Genomic DNA, 12457 nt, shown 5'->3' with positions numbered 1-12457 from the left:
AAGTTATAGCAATTTAGTTTGGTTCTCAGATTCTTTTTCCCAGCTTTTCAAACTAGCAAAATACTTTTAGTTTCGGATTCAAGTCCTATGATGCATGTCAGGAAATCCAGGCTTCATCCACAACAGCAACCACAAGGCTCACATCTTCTTCCCTTACCTGTTCACATTGCTTTGTGGCTCGGGGAGGAGCAGTTGTCTTTCAGAGGTCAGGTCTTGCGGCAGCATGCTAGGTCTCGAGCCCAGATAATAACACCTTTCTGCATACATCTTTTTATTAAGAACTTATCTTTTTATTCCACCTAGTGCTGCCTGCCAGCTTGCTTCAAATCTCCTTTAGAAACAAGCATCCCAGTATGCCTTCTGCAGCGTTAGTATTATAAACGAGATGCAGCTTGCAGGGACACAATGCACTCTTAGTGAGTCTGTTCCTTTATTATTCTGCGGCTGCATTTCCTAAACGGTGTTCCTTGAAATGCTCTTTTGGGAGAGGTTAATAAATGTGGCAGGAAGGAAACAGAGAGGGGAGGTTGCAGTTCAAAAGTTTCCATGAAACTTCTCCATGGAAATTCAAAAAGCATATTTTGCCAACAACAGTTTCTGAGAAGCCAAAAGGAAGGATAGATAAGCCTCTTTAATGTCATCTTACCGAGACTTTCCCAGGCTTCTTTGATTACCAAACCCATTTTTCATAACATGTATTAGCCAGCAGGCCATTGTTTCATACAGCATCAGAAACGCTACCCTGAAATGGAAGAAATTAAGGTATGGTTATGTCCCTTTTACAAATGAGAAAACTGAGGTTCAAAGAAGCCGCATGACCAAACTTAGAGTCACCCAATAAATGCAACTTGGCACCAAGGCTGAACTCAGGGTTTGTGAATCCAAAATTCTCTCTCCTCTATACCACAGTATTTTCATTATCATGCCTCATTTTGGCAAAATTTTCATACATGAGGAATTTCCACAAAACATCACACTACCAGGCCACGCCTGGTCCACTCAAAAAAGCCTTAAGCCTTCCACAACTAGAGACCTTTGACAGGCTGTCAGTCACCCAGGATAGTGGGATGCCTCTTGGTTCATTCTTTAGGAGTCATCCGGAAACAGAGAAGTGGATTGAAGAATCGCTGGCTTCATATTCTGGGGCTCAACATTAATTTAGCAGGGCTGTTGGCCGGGCCATGGACTTGTTTCCCAGTTATGACAACTGGTCTTCTATCATATTCCTAACACAGGGCTCTTGCTTAGTACCTGGTAAAGACCCCTAACCTAATTCCCCATCCAAATAGCCCAGGTGCTTCTGCAGAGAGGTACTGCCTTGCTCTTTCTGGGAATCCTGTTTTAGAGCTGGGATATGGCTTAAGCCCTCAAGGACTTCCTATGTTAATGACATGGCATGTCCATTGTTGCTCACCCCAAGGTATTTTCAGCCATCTCTACCTGTCTGCAGAAGCAACCACCATTAGCTCAAGGAGCTTGATAGCCCCGTGCTGTTCCTTACTACACTCTTCAGCTGAACATTCCTTCTGCTTCCTCCGGAATTATCTATTTCCTGACTCCCCTATGAAAAACAAACCCAGTGCCGGCTCAAAAAAAAACAAAAAACAAAAAATCCATTCATCTTTTCAGTGAATGAAGCACATGGCACCCAGAAATAGTCATTCATTTAACAACTGCCGAGTGCCTCCTCTGTCTCAGAGCTGGTGCTAGAGTCCAGCTGAGGACAAGACAAAGCTTCTGCCCCTGTGAATTAATACATAATGCAAGGTCAGATAGATACACACGCCAGACAGGAAGCCCAAGCAGGGTGAGAACCGAGAGAGTAGCCAGGATGGAGGGCCATTGGATAGTCAGGCAAGGTGGGAGGATGGGGCGCTGGTACAGGATCTGAATGAACACAGGCAGACGTGGGGAAGAGAGTTCCAGGCAGACAAATCACTAGCTGCAAAGATGCTGAGGTAGCAGGAATAGCAAGTAAGCCGCTGTGGTGAAGCTGTGCCCTGGAACCAGAGAGTGCAGACAGGGGGTCAGAAACACAGCTGGAGCCTGGGGCCTCCTAAGAGGGCAGGGGAGCCATGCTTTAGAAACACAAGTGTAGGCCGGGGCGGTGGCTCACGCCTGTAATCCCAGCACTTTGGGAGGCCGAGGCGGGTGGATCATGAGGTCAGGAAATCGAGACCATCCTGGCTAACACGGTGAAACCCTGTCTCTACTAAAAATGCAAAAAGTTAGCTGGGCGTGGTGGCGGGCGCCTGTAGTCCCAGCTACTTGGGAGGCTGAGGCAGGAGAATGGCGTGAACCCGAGAGGCAGAGCTTGCAGTGAGCCGAGATCGCCCCACTGCACACCAGCCTGGGCGACAGAGCGAGACTCCGTCTCAAAAAAAAAAAAAAGGGAAAAAAGAAACACAAGTGTAATCCCAGCACTTCGGGAGGCCAAGGTGGGCAGATCACTTGAGGTCAGGAGTTCGAGACCAGCCTGACCAACAAGGTGAAACCCCGTCTCTACTAAAAATACAAAAATCAGCTGGGCATGGTGGCAGTCACCTGTAATCCCAGCTACTCGGGAGGCTAAGGCAGGAGAATCATTTGAACCCAGGAGGTGGAGATAGCAGTGAGCGGAGATCGTACCATTGCACTCCAGTTGGGCGACAAGAGCGAAACTCTGTCACACACACAAAAAAAGAAAGAAATAAAAAAGAAAAGAAAAAGAAACACAAAACAGATGTGGTGTTGTTCAGAGGCCACTTTGGTATGGATGGGCAGCCTGAGAAAGGAGATCTGTCCAAAGTCCAGGCAAGAGAAGAGAGTGGCTCAAGTGAGGGAGACACTGGTAGAGAAAATGAGTTGTCAGACCCAGGAAAATGACTCAGGTACAAAAGGCAGGACTTCCAATGAAAAAGGATGGACAGATGTCTCAGGCCACCATGCCTGGACTCAGAAGGAGTGTTCCTGGGGTGGGGCGTTCAAATACGGGCATGCTACACGTGGGGCCCGACAGAGGAGGAGGTTTCTTTCCTCACCTGTCCTAGGTTCAGGGCAGAGGCCCCTCTAACAAAAGACAGAGCAACAAGAGAAAAGCATGCACGTGGATTTGATGTCAGTTTTACATGACATGGAGCTTTCAAAAATGAAGACTCAAAGGAACAGGAGAATCTGTGTTTTTTATGCATTTTTTTATGATAGGTTTGAGGAAGAAGTGGATAGTTTTGGAGAAGTATGACTGAATAAATACTCATACCATTAGTATGAGCTAATGGCAATGAACTGGTTGGTCCGAGAGACTTAGCAAGGCCTGTGTGCTCACAGTCCCCTCTGTGTCCCTGTGTCCTCAAAGATAAGAACATCCGTTCCTCCAGGGATAGGGAAGCCTTGTCTCATGTGAGGCTCTGATGTCCTGCTTCAGGGGAAGGCCAGAGCATCTGTCCTTCAGGGGAGAAGGGTGGGGAAAGGTCAGAGTGACATTTCTACTTTTGCCATTGTTTTCAAATTCCTTCAGCTTAGAATGCGCAACTAGACCTATTAGACATCCAGATGGAAATAAGAGATATGTAAATATGGAGTTTAGGGTGGGAGTCGAGGCAAGAGACAGAATTTGGAGGCCCCCAGTGAGACATGGGATGGGGATTGCATAAGAATACCTAAAAGTGACTGAAGATTAAGAAGAGAACTGAGAAACAGGCCCTGAGACACTCGACTTTCTCAGTATTTAAAGGGGATCTGGAACATAAGGAACCAATCAAGGAGTTGGAAACAGAGTGGTCAGAGAAGTCAGAAGAAAGCTCACGGGGAGCCAAGCAAAGAAAATGAACCCAGAGGCTGAGGAGGACCGCAAAGGAATTGCTGGATGAGGGTCCTGAGCTTAGCTGGCGTCCTGGGCAATAGTGCGATGGGAACAGAGCAAGAGTGGAGAGGATTTGAGAGAGGATAGAGCTCAGACAGGAAATGCAGAAAAGTTTTTTCTGGGAATTGTGGAAACTGAAGGGAAGCAAAAAAAAAAAAAAAGAGAGAAAGAGAGAGAGAGAAAGAGACTTTCTAGCTTGTTTGTGTGCCTCAGTGAAAAGGGAAAAGAGAGGGGATATTAGCACAGTCAAATTCTCTATTAGGCCAAAGGATTTGGGACCCAGCACATCAGGGCAGTGGTTGCCATAGACAAGGAAGCACCTGTATGTTCCCTGTAACCACAGGGAGCAAACAAGAGGGCTCAGTCTCAGGGTGGACAGGCTGGATGGTACAGAAATGAAAAGGGCCTTTTCCAATCAACTTCATTCTGTCAGTGAAATAAGGAGTGAGGCTACTGAGTGAGGAAGAGTGGGCATGATGAAGTGGACAAGAAAATAGGTGTGAAGCAACAGAGGAGATCAGAGGCCAATGGAGGAGGGTCACCTGCCCAGCAGACCTGGGCTCACTGACCAGTTTGGAAGAGAGAGAACTAGGCATATGCCTCTTCATGATCTCATGAGCATTTTTACACTAAAGACAGGAAAAGCAACAGGGAAAGATCTTAAGGTCAAAACGTTCGAACACGTGGCAGTGAATATAAACTCTCTCTAGACACATTTCAAATAGGTGCCAGCAGAGAAAATAGTAAGAAAACAAGAACAGCAAATATTCAACATCTCAAAAGACAACCTAATCCTCTTTCTGTCATCATAGCCACCTACTTATGCTGCATTCCTCTTTCATTTTCAGACCTTTTGCAAAAGAAGACAAAAAGTCAGGCATTCTGTTACGTTATGACTAGAGCCATTCAAAGAGATTAGGGTACAAGATTACAAGACATTACAAACATTGAAAAATTAGCATTTGTACCAGATGAATAAAAATCATTTCATTCTGTCCTAGCCTCATTTAAAAAAAAAAAAAAAAAAAAAAGGATAGGCTTGGTTAAAAGGGACCTTCAATCGCCAAGGGAATAATAACCTCAGATTTACAGAATAAATAACATTTATTACATGCTCCAATTCATAATATCAAGATCGCCAACGTGTACCCTTCCTCTCTTCCCAGTAGCTTGAAGTGCTTACACATGTGGTCTAATTTATCAGTATAATAACGCAGGAGTGGATATTTTAAAGTCTGTTTTGCAGATGGTGAAGGCATAATGTAAAAGCATTGGTATTGTTCAAGGTCATATAATTCCTCAGCACAGCTTCGACTAGACATAAATTTCTGCTATAGTGGAATTTTGAATGAAAAACAAAAATAAAATGAAATGGTTCTTTAGTTTGTAACCGATCTTTCACTAGCCCTCTACAATACGCATTTCTGTTGTCTTTCTACCTAGGTAATTATTTATATTTATAAGGTAATTTTATTTTCTTATCAATCATAGTTCTCATACACATTTAAGAACTTCGTTGAAGTGATATTCCAACGTCATGGAGAAAAATTGGTTATGATATGTTGGAAAGAATTAGGTTCCCAATTTAAAAAGCAATTATTCTCGTTGACATCTTATTTGGCAGGAAGCCAGGAGATGGGGCCCTGGGCTGTGTAAATAGTCACAGTAATGACAGGCAGACGCTGAGAGCTCTATGCCAGGAGGCAGCAGCACGCTGAGTCCCTGGCCCAGGCTGCAATAGCCAGTGGGAAGTCAAACGAGCTCCATCTCCATATCCCAGGCTCCTTGCCCTCAAATGAAACTTGCCTTCAAATCAGTTGTAGTCAGATCCTCTGATTTTTCGAGGGAAATAGCAAGTAAGGATTATGAAATGTAATCTCCAAATGTTTTAGTGCTGTCAGTTACATCCATTCTTTTTCAGCCCTTTATGTGGCCCAAACCAAGCACGTGTACAGGTCCAATCTCATCAACCCCAGTTTGCAAACTCTGATCAATTCCCAACTCTGACAGTCTTTGATTCTTGGTGGTGGTGGAGGTTGTGTTTTAAGAATCCCATGCCGGGGAAGTGAGCTGTTGCCTCATCCTCGTGTGACCTGCTTGGTTCTGGGACAACACTTGAACACAGATAAAACCACAGAGTCCCAGTCATTGTCCCTACCGGTGAGGCCAAGTTGCTCATGCTACCAGCCACACTGCTGCCTGGATTCCAGTTAGCATCATGGTTTCCTCAGCTGGCTCTGCCCCTTACTCTTTGGGAGGAGAGAAGCATTCTAACAAGGAGGCTCCTTTCGTAATAAATATACATGCTTTCTCTGTGGCTTTAGTTAGGCCTCCTGTAGCCAGGATCAAACTATCTTCAGTTCAGTGGTTTACTACACTCTTCAACTCTGTCCCAAACCCATGTCACTTCAACTGCAGAAATGCAAAAGGCATGCAACTCCTGCAGGAAACAAGAGTGGCCAAAGGCAGAAGATGGCACCATGGCAACCCCAACCTGCAACCATGTTCTGCCTCATGTTGTCAGGCAGTTGGCAGTCGTCAGGGATTCATCTTTTCAACGTAGATTCAGAGTAGACCATCCCTGTTAGGTTCAGTTCTGCCAACAGCCAGCTGGGCATGACTCCACGCACCTCTGTGGCTTCCCTGATTTTCTCGAGTTTTTCATCAGGCAACCAGGGCCAGCTTCCTGGGTCCCACACTCTGTTTATAGCTCTGCCCTCGTTATCTTGAAATTCCTAATAATTTTACCTTAGAACTTATGTTTTATCTAAGGGAAATATGCTGGGAAAATAAGATGTGCCCATGAGCAGAAGAGATATGTAAAAGAAAGGTAAACTTTTACATTTTAATATCTTTACAAGAAAAATAAATTCTGTTTTCTCTACACTCACAGCTCTTCTGACACCAAATGTGTGTGTTTTCCACACACTGCAATTCTACAGTATCCGCAGACACCAATGGGGTGTCCTAAGACCTAATTTAATTCTGGCACTACCTGGAGTTAGCACAGACCCCACAGGTTCAGGGCTCAGCCCCACAAGACTGCCCCCACATCAATGCCCATCCCAAATCCAGGCCTCCCTTCTGACTTCTGACTGATGGGCTACAAATCAGGGGTCCCCATGACTACCTCCTTGAGTTTACTAACTTCTCTGCTCTTATAGCTCACAGGACTCAGGAAAACAGTTTACTTCCTATTACTGGATTATTATAAAGGATGAGACTCAGGGATAGCCAGATGGAAGACACGCGCGGGGCAAGGGCTGGGGGAGTGGGGGCAGCGTGGCGTTTTCATGCGCTCTCTGGGCCACCACCCTCCCAGCACCTGTGTGTGTTCACCAGCACAGAAACTCTCTGGACCCCATTGTTCGGGGGGTTTATGGCTTTTCCATAATGGAGGCATGAATGATGAAAGCACTGGCCACTGGGGCCCGAGCTCTATCTAAGCTGCTGCCCCTCCTGGGACGTTGGGGACGGGGCTGACAGTTCCAAGCCTCTAAGCCCAGGGTTGGTTCTGGCCACCAGCCCCCACGTGCAGGAGCCCCCTTGTTAGCACAAACTCAGATAGAGCTGAAAGGAGCTTTGTAGGAGTAATGACAGAAGTTCCTCTCACACCCAGCATTCAGGGAATTTCCAGGGTTTTCGAAGCAAACCAGGGGCAGAAACCAAGTGTGTATGTTTATACCTTCACAGCACTTGCTCCCTTCCCTCTGAATAGGAGGCCCCACATTTGCTTCTCTGCATAGGTTCCCGCAGTTCGGTGAGTAGGCTTGCCTGCAGGAATTGCCTTGTGACTATGGCCTACATGGGAGGAAGCTGCCAGAAGGAAGACAGCTCTCCCCGGTGAACACAGACAGAAATTTTGGCCTGTGCCCACTGACAACTTTAATTTCCATCATCCTGACTGCAATGCCAAGACCCTGCTTCAGGCCATTTTAAGCCCTTTTTAAACTCCCTTTAGAGTTTTTCTTCCATCGCACCTCAGAAGGTCCCTGTGCAAGCTCTGGTAATGGTGACACCTCTACCCTTGCCTCCCCCCCTCTCACTTGGGGTCTTCTCTCTCTGCACTGACCAGCAAAATCACACCACCCAGAGAAAAAGGATGCAGGAGAGAGGGCTGGATGGGGAGCCGCTGGGGGGAGGAGCGGACTTTGTAGTTGGGCGAGACTCAGTGGATGTCTGAGGCTGCCTCCCTTTTGAGCCCAAGTTCCAAGTCAACCAATGTTGACACCTCTCAGAATGAGTCACAATAAGCCTTTTTTTCCCATACCAACTCCTCAGGAACCTATTAATGACACTTTCATGTGGTTTTGAGAGGGCTATTTCAAGGACTATGGAGTGATTAAACTTGATTTCCTCCAGAACGCCCCTGCCCTGTACTCTGTGTTCAGAATGGCCTGAATTATTTTTATTTCCTTTGTATCTCTCATAATTTCTGTCTGTTGAGACAAATATAAGTGGACAGCATTCGTGGGCTGAGCCCTGGGGGGGCAGCTCTTTGGCTGTCTCTACTTTCATTATCCATAGTCGAGACTGACTCACCATTGGTTGAAAAAAAAAAAAAAAAAATCCAGTTCAACTATTGCGGAAAAAAAAAAGAAAAAAAAAAAGAAAAATCCTGGAAGTAACCCCTGTCACTACAGGCACAGCCGTTGAGACCAGGAGTGCTTGTCCTGCAGTACATGGACCTGCAAGCAGGCCTCATGAGAGACCCTCAGGAGTCTCAGGACCCCTGAATGTGTTTGTTCAATTTCTCGTGTATGTGTACATATGCGCTGTTAGAGAATCAAATGTTCACTAAATATCAAAAATGTGCCAGGCACTGATCTGTGCATTTTCCACACAGAAAATAAAGCATGGCCTTAAGTCCTAGCAAATTTCAACAGACTCAGCTGGGAGGTAGAGAGAACTGGACACAAGAATTTGTTACCACTTGCAAAGCCAAGTTATCCTCAGGAGTATTCTGACTCCTGGAGGTGTTTCAGGAAGACTCACATCTGCTGCCCGTGGTCATGGGAAAGTAGGATAAGCTGTCTTAGGCTGCTTCCACATCAGTAAAGTGGCGATATTAACACATTTGTAAGAACTGCTGTGAAAATTTAATGAGATAATATGTGCAAAGGAATAGCCATGGTCAGGACCACCAGGACCTTGACAAACGATAGCCCCTCTGCCCTCTCTGGAGCCGCTTTCCTAGTTAGACAATCCTCACCGCCTGTATTGTCCACACTCCCCAGCTTTGCAATTTCCAGCAATTCTAGCAGCACGACCCTGCAGCCCAGAGATAAGATGTGATGGAATTACCTCTGCTAGTCCGGTCTTTGGTCCCAATTTGATGTATAACCAATGCAGTCAGCCCCTTTATCAAGGTTAGGGTTTCTCTGCACACCCCTGCAGCATTCCACAGCTGCGAGTGCAGAGCATACATCTCCCTTCTCCTCTCCTAGCCTAGCTTGAGTCCATTGTGCCAGCCAGCGGGGACCCTGTGCTGAGCCACTGAGCAATTAGCCAGCCCCCTGCCGGTCATCCTGCCTGCCTGCCCACAGGGCTGTGAAGCACTCCTGTCCTGAATACGAGGCTCTCAGCCCCTGGGCCACAGAGAACAGCAGCAGCCTCCCACGGGCAGTGTCTGGCTGGAGCTGTTCTGTGCAGCTGCACTGCATTAGGGGGAGCGAGGGTTCCTCCAGGTGGGAGGTACATACAAATGGGTCAGTGGGAAAACCGTGAGGAATGAAAGCCTGAGATCAGCCCCAGCCTCATGTTAGCCGTTTAAGCAGGGCTGTTCACCAAGAATACAGGCAGAGCCCCTTTGTCTAAAACCCTAGTATTAGTGTCACAATACCTGGAAAGCTGTTGCAAATACAGAATCATGGGCCCCATCCAGCCCTCCTGAATCCGAAGCCCAAGCTGGAGGCCCAGAAATCTTTGAGCAGGTCCTCTCAGGTGTGAGCATTTGAAGCTCAAGCTCGAGATTGGCGGGCTCAGGAATCTTTCCCTTCTCACCTGCCCACGCCCTGCTCTCCCTCCAGGGTCTGTCCCATTATTGTCTGTTTGTCTGAGGCCTTCTGGACCTCCCCATCCTCACTACACTCAGAGAAATCAACCCCCCTTCAGAGCTTCATAGATCTTTTTATACCGAATTTGTGGCCCTTTTCCCAAATGGCTCACATCCTGCTTCAGTGTTTCCCACCAACATGTAGGGAGAACCACCAAGAGCCAGCACCCAGGAGAGCGTTCCAGGAAGTAGCTCACATCGTCCTCACGCTCCACAACCCGGGTGAGCACTGTCCTCTGGAGATTCATCTCACACACGAGAAACCCAAAGCTCAAAGAGGTCCGAGTACAGGGCCAGCCCGCAGTACATGGCAGAGTGAGACCCAGTCTGTTGTTCACCACCTGTGCCCCTTCAGGACGGGAACATGTCTCCTTTCTCCCAGTATTCCCAGTGCTGCAGCAAGACCTGGCACGAGGAAGCATGTGTGTTAAATGGGATTGGATCACATCCATATTAAACCCACAGATGATCCGCAAGTTAAACCAGTACCTTCAAGTCATCAAAACTAATTCTTGGCTGAGCGTGGTGGCTCACGCCTGTAATCCCAGCACTTTAGGAGGCTGAGGTGGGCAGATCACTTGAGGTCAGGAGTTCGAGACCAGCCTGGCCAACATGGTGAAACCCCATCTCTACTAAAAATACAAAAATTAGCCGTGTGTGGTGGCAGGTGCCTGTAATCCTAGCTACTTAAGAGGCTGAGGCAGGAGAATTGCTTGAACTCAGGAGGCGGAGGTTGCAGTGAGCCGAAATTGTGCCACTGCACTCCAGCCTGGGTGACAGAGCAAGACTGTCTCAAAAAAAAAAAAAAAAAAAGACTAATTCTCAGCCACCACTGGCTGCTGCATGGGGCTCCTGTCTTCCCACAAACAAGGCCTGGCCTCCTGTGATGCCCAGCATTACCAGTTCTCTGGTAAGGTGAGCCACCTGATTCTCTCTCCACCCTGTGTTTCCTCTGCACTAAACATGCATCCGCTCAGGCACGCTCTTATGAGTACGTGCACACTCTTTATCAGACACACTCGGTCCCGGGTCACATTCTGCAGCTCTAGGAAGTAGAGGGTCTTCTAGCCCTCCTCTGACCTCCTGCCTCCCACACTTCCAAACTGATCTCTCTCCCACCACCCTTAAATGGATCATTGCTCTTTTGAGGCTATGGTTTGTCCCTAACAAAAATGGCAACCTCTAAAGCCAGGTCCTTGGCTACATTCTTTGTACGCTCCACTTTCTTAGTTGGCATAGGGCAGATTGCATGGCTGCTCTCTGGCATGGTGACCCATACACCAGCCTACTGGGTCACAGATCATTTTTCAGGATGCTGCCATGTAACATTACTGACCATGAGTTCTACCCACTTCATTCGTTCACTCATTTACTCAGTGAACATTGAGTGCTTTCTGCTTTTCATGCATGTGATGGCTTAGTTCAAACTCCCACTGTGTAACATCTCCTCTTTGGACTTACTGTTATTAAATCAGTCAACTGGGCCAAATTTATTTCACTTATGTTTACTACAAAAACTTCCTGAATCAGATCCTTAACTGGTTACCTCAGAAAAGAAAGAAAAAGAGAGAGATTATTTGAGAATGGAATGTGTAAGACTAATGTTGAAATCAATCAGTTGTAGTTACCATTTTAAATAATCCCATATAATCTAAATATAAGTGTTGGTCAGGGCTCATCAGTCAGTGAGGAATGACGCATAGAGACATGTCAACCCTCATTCCTGTCCCAAGCTCTTGGTGCGGTCACTTGATGTCTACTCCTTCACCCTTTGGGGTAGCAGGAGTGGTTTTTTGTTTTGTTTTGTTTTTTAAGGTATCTTGCAACGGGCTTACAAAACCTCTCTGAATTTACCTGATGTCTCTTCCTGGTTTTTTTTTTTTTTTTTTTTTTTTTTTGAGACAAGGTCTCACTCACTCTGTCACCCAGGCTGGAGTGCAATGGCACGATCTTGGCTCACTGCAACTTCCACCTCCTTGGTTCAAGTGATTCTTTGCCTCAGCCTCCCGAGTAGCTGGGATTACAGGCACAGGCCACCATACCCAGCTAATTTTTTTGTATTTTTTTGGTAGAGATGGAGTTTCACCATGTTGGCCAGGCTGGTCTCGAACTCCTGACCTCAGGTGATCCGCCTGTCTCGGCCTCCCACAGTGCTAAGATTACAGGCGGGAGCCACCACGCCCTGCCTTCTTCCTGATTTAACAAGGATTTTGCTCCTGTAATAGCAGGATCATCATCCAGAGATGGTTTGGGATCTTGTTGTGTACATGCTGTTTCCTTTTCTGTTAGGGTTCCAGCATTCTGGGCTCAGCCTGATCCCTGGGCTCTTGTCTGCATCCACGCTCAACGTTGCCCCCTTGCCTTCTTTTCAGCAGCATCTGACAAGAGATAAAGGTCAAAGTGCCCCATGGCTGCCAGCCTGTCTCCTAAACGACCTCCACCCCGGTGCAGCCGGCTGCTCTCATTCCCGTTACTTAGGCTCTCCACGTCTGCCTACTTCCCAGGGCGTGCTGAGAGTTTTGCATGTTACGGTGTGCAAAGTGACAGTATCATCACAGCTA

This window comes from Macaca nemestrina, chromosome 4, assembly GCF_043159975.1.
Source record: "Macaca nemestrina isolate mMacNem1 chromosome 4, mMacNem.hap1, whole genome shotgun sequence".
In the NCBI taxonomy this organism is placed as follows: domain Eukaryota; kingdom Metazoa; phylum Chordata; class Mammalia; order Primates; family Cercopithecidae; genus Macaca; species Macaca nemestrina.
This window is presented reverse-complemented; position numbering follows the sequence as displayed.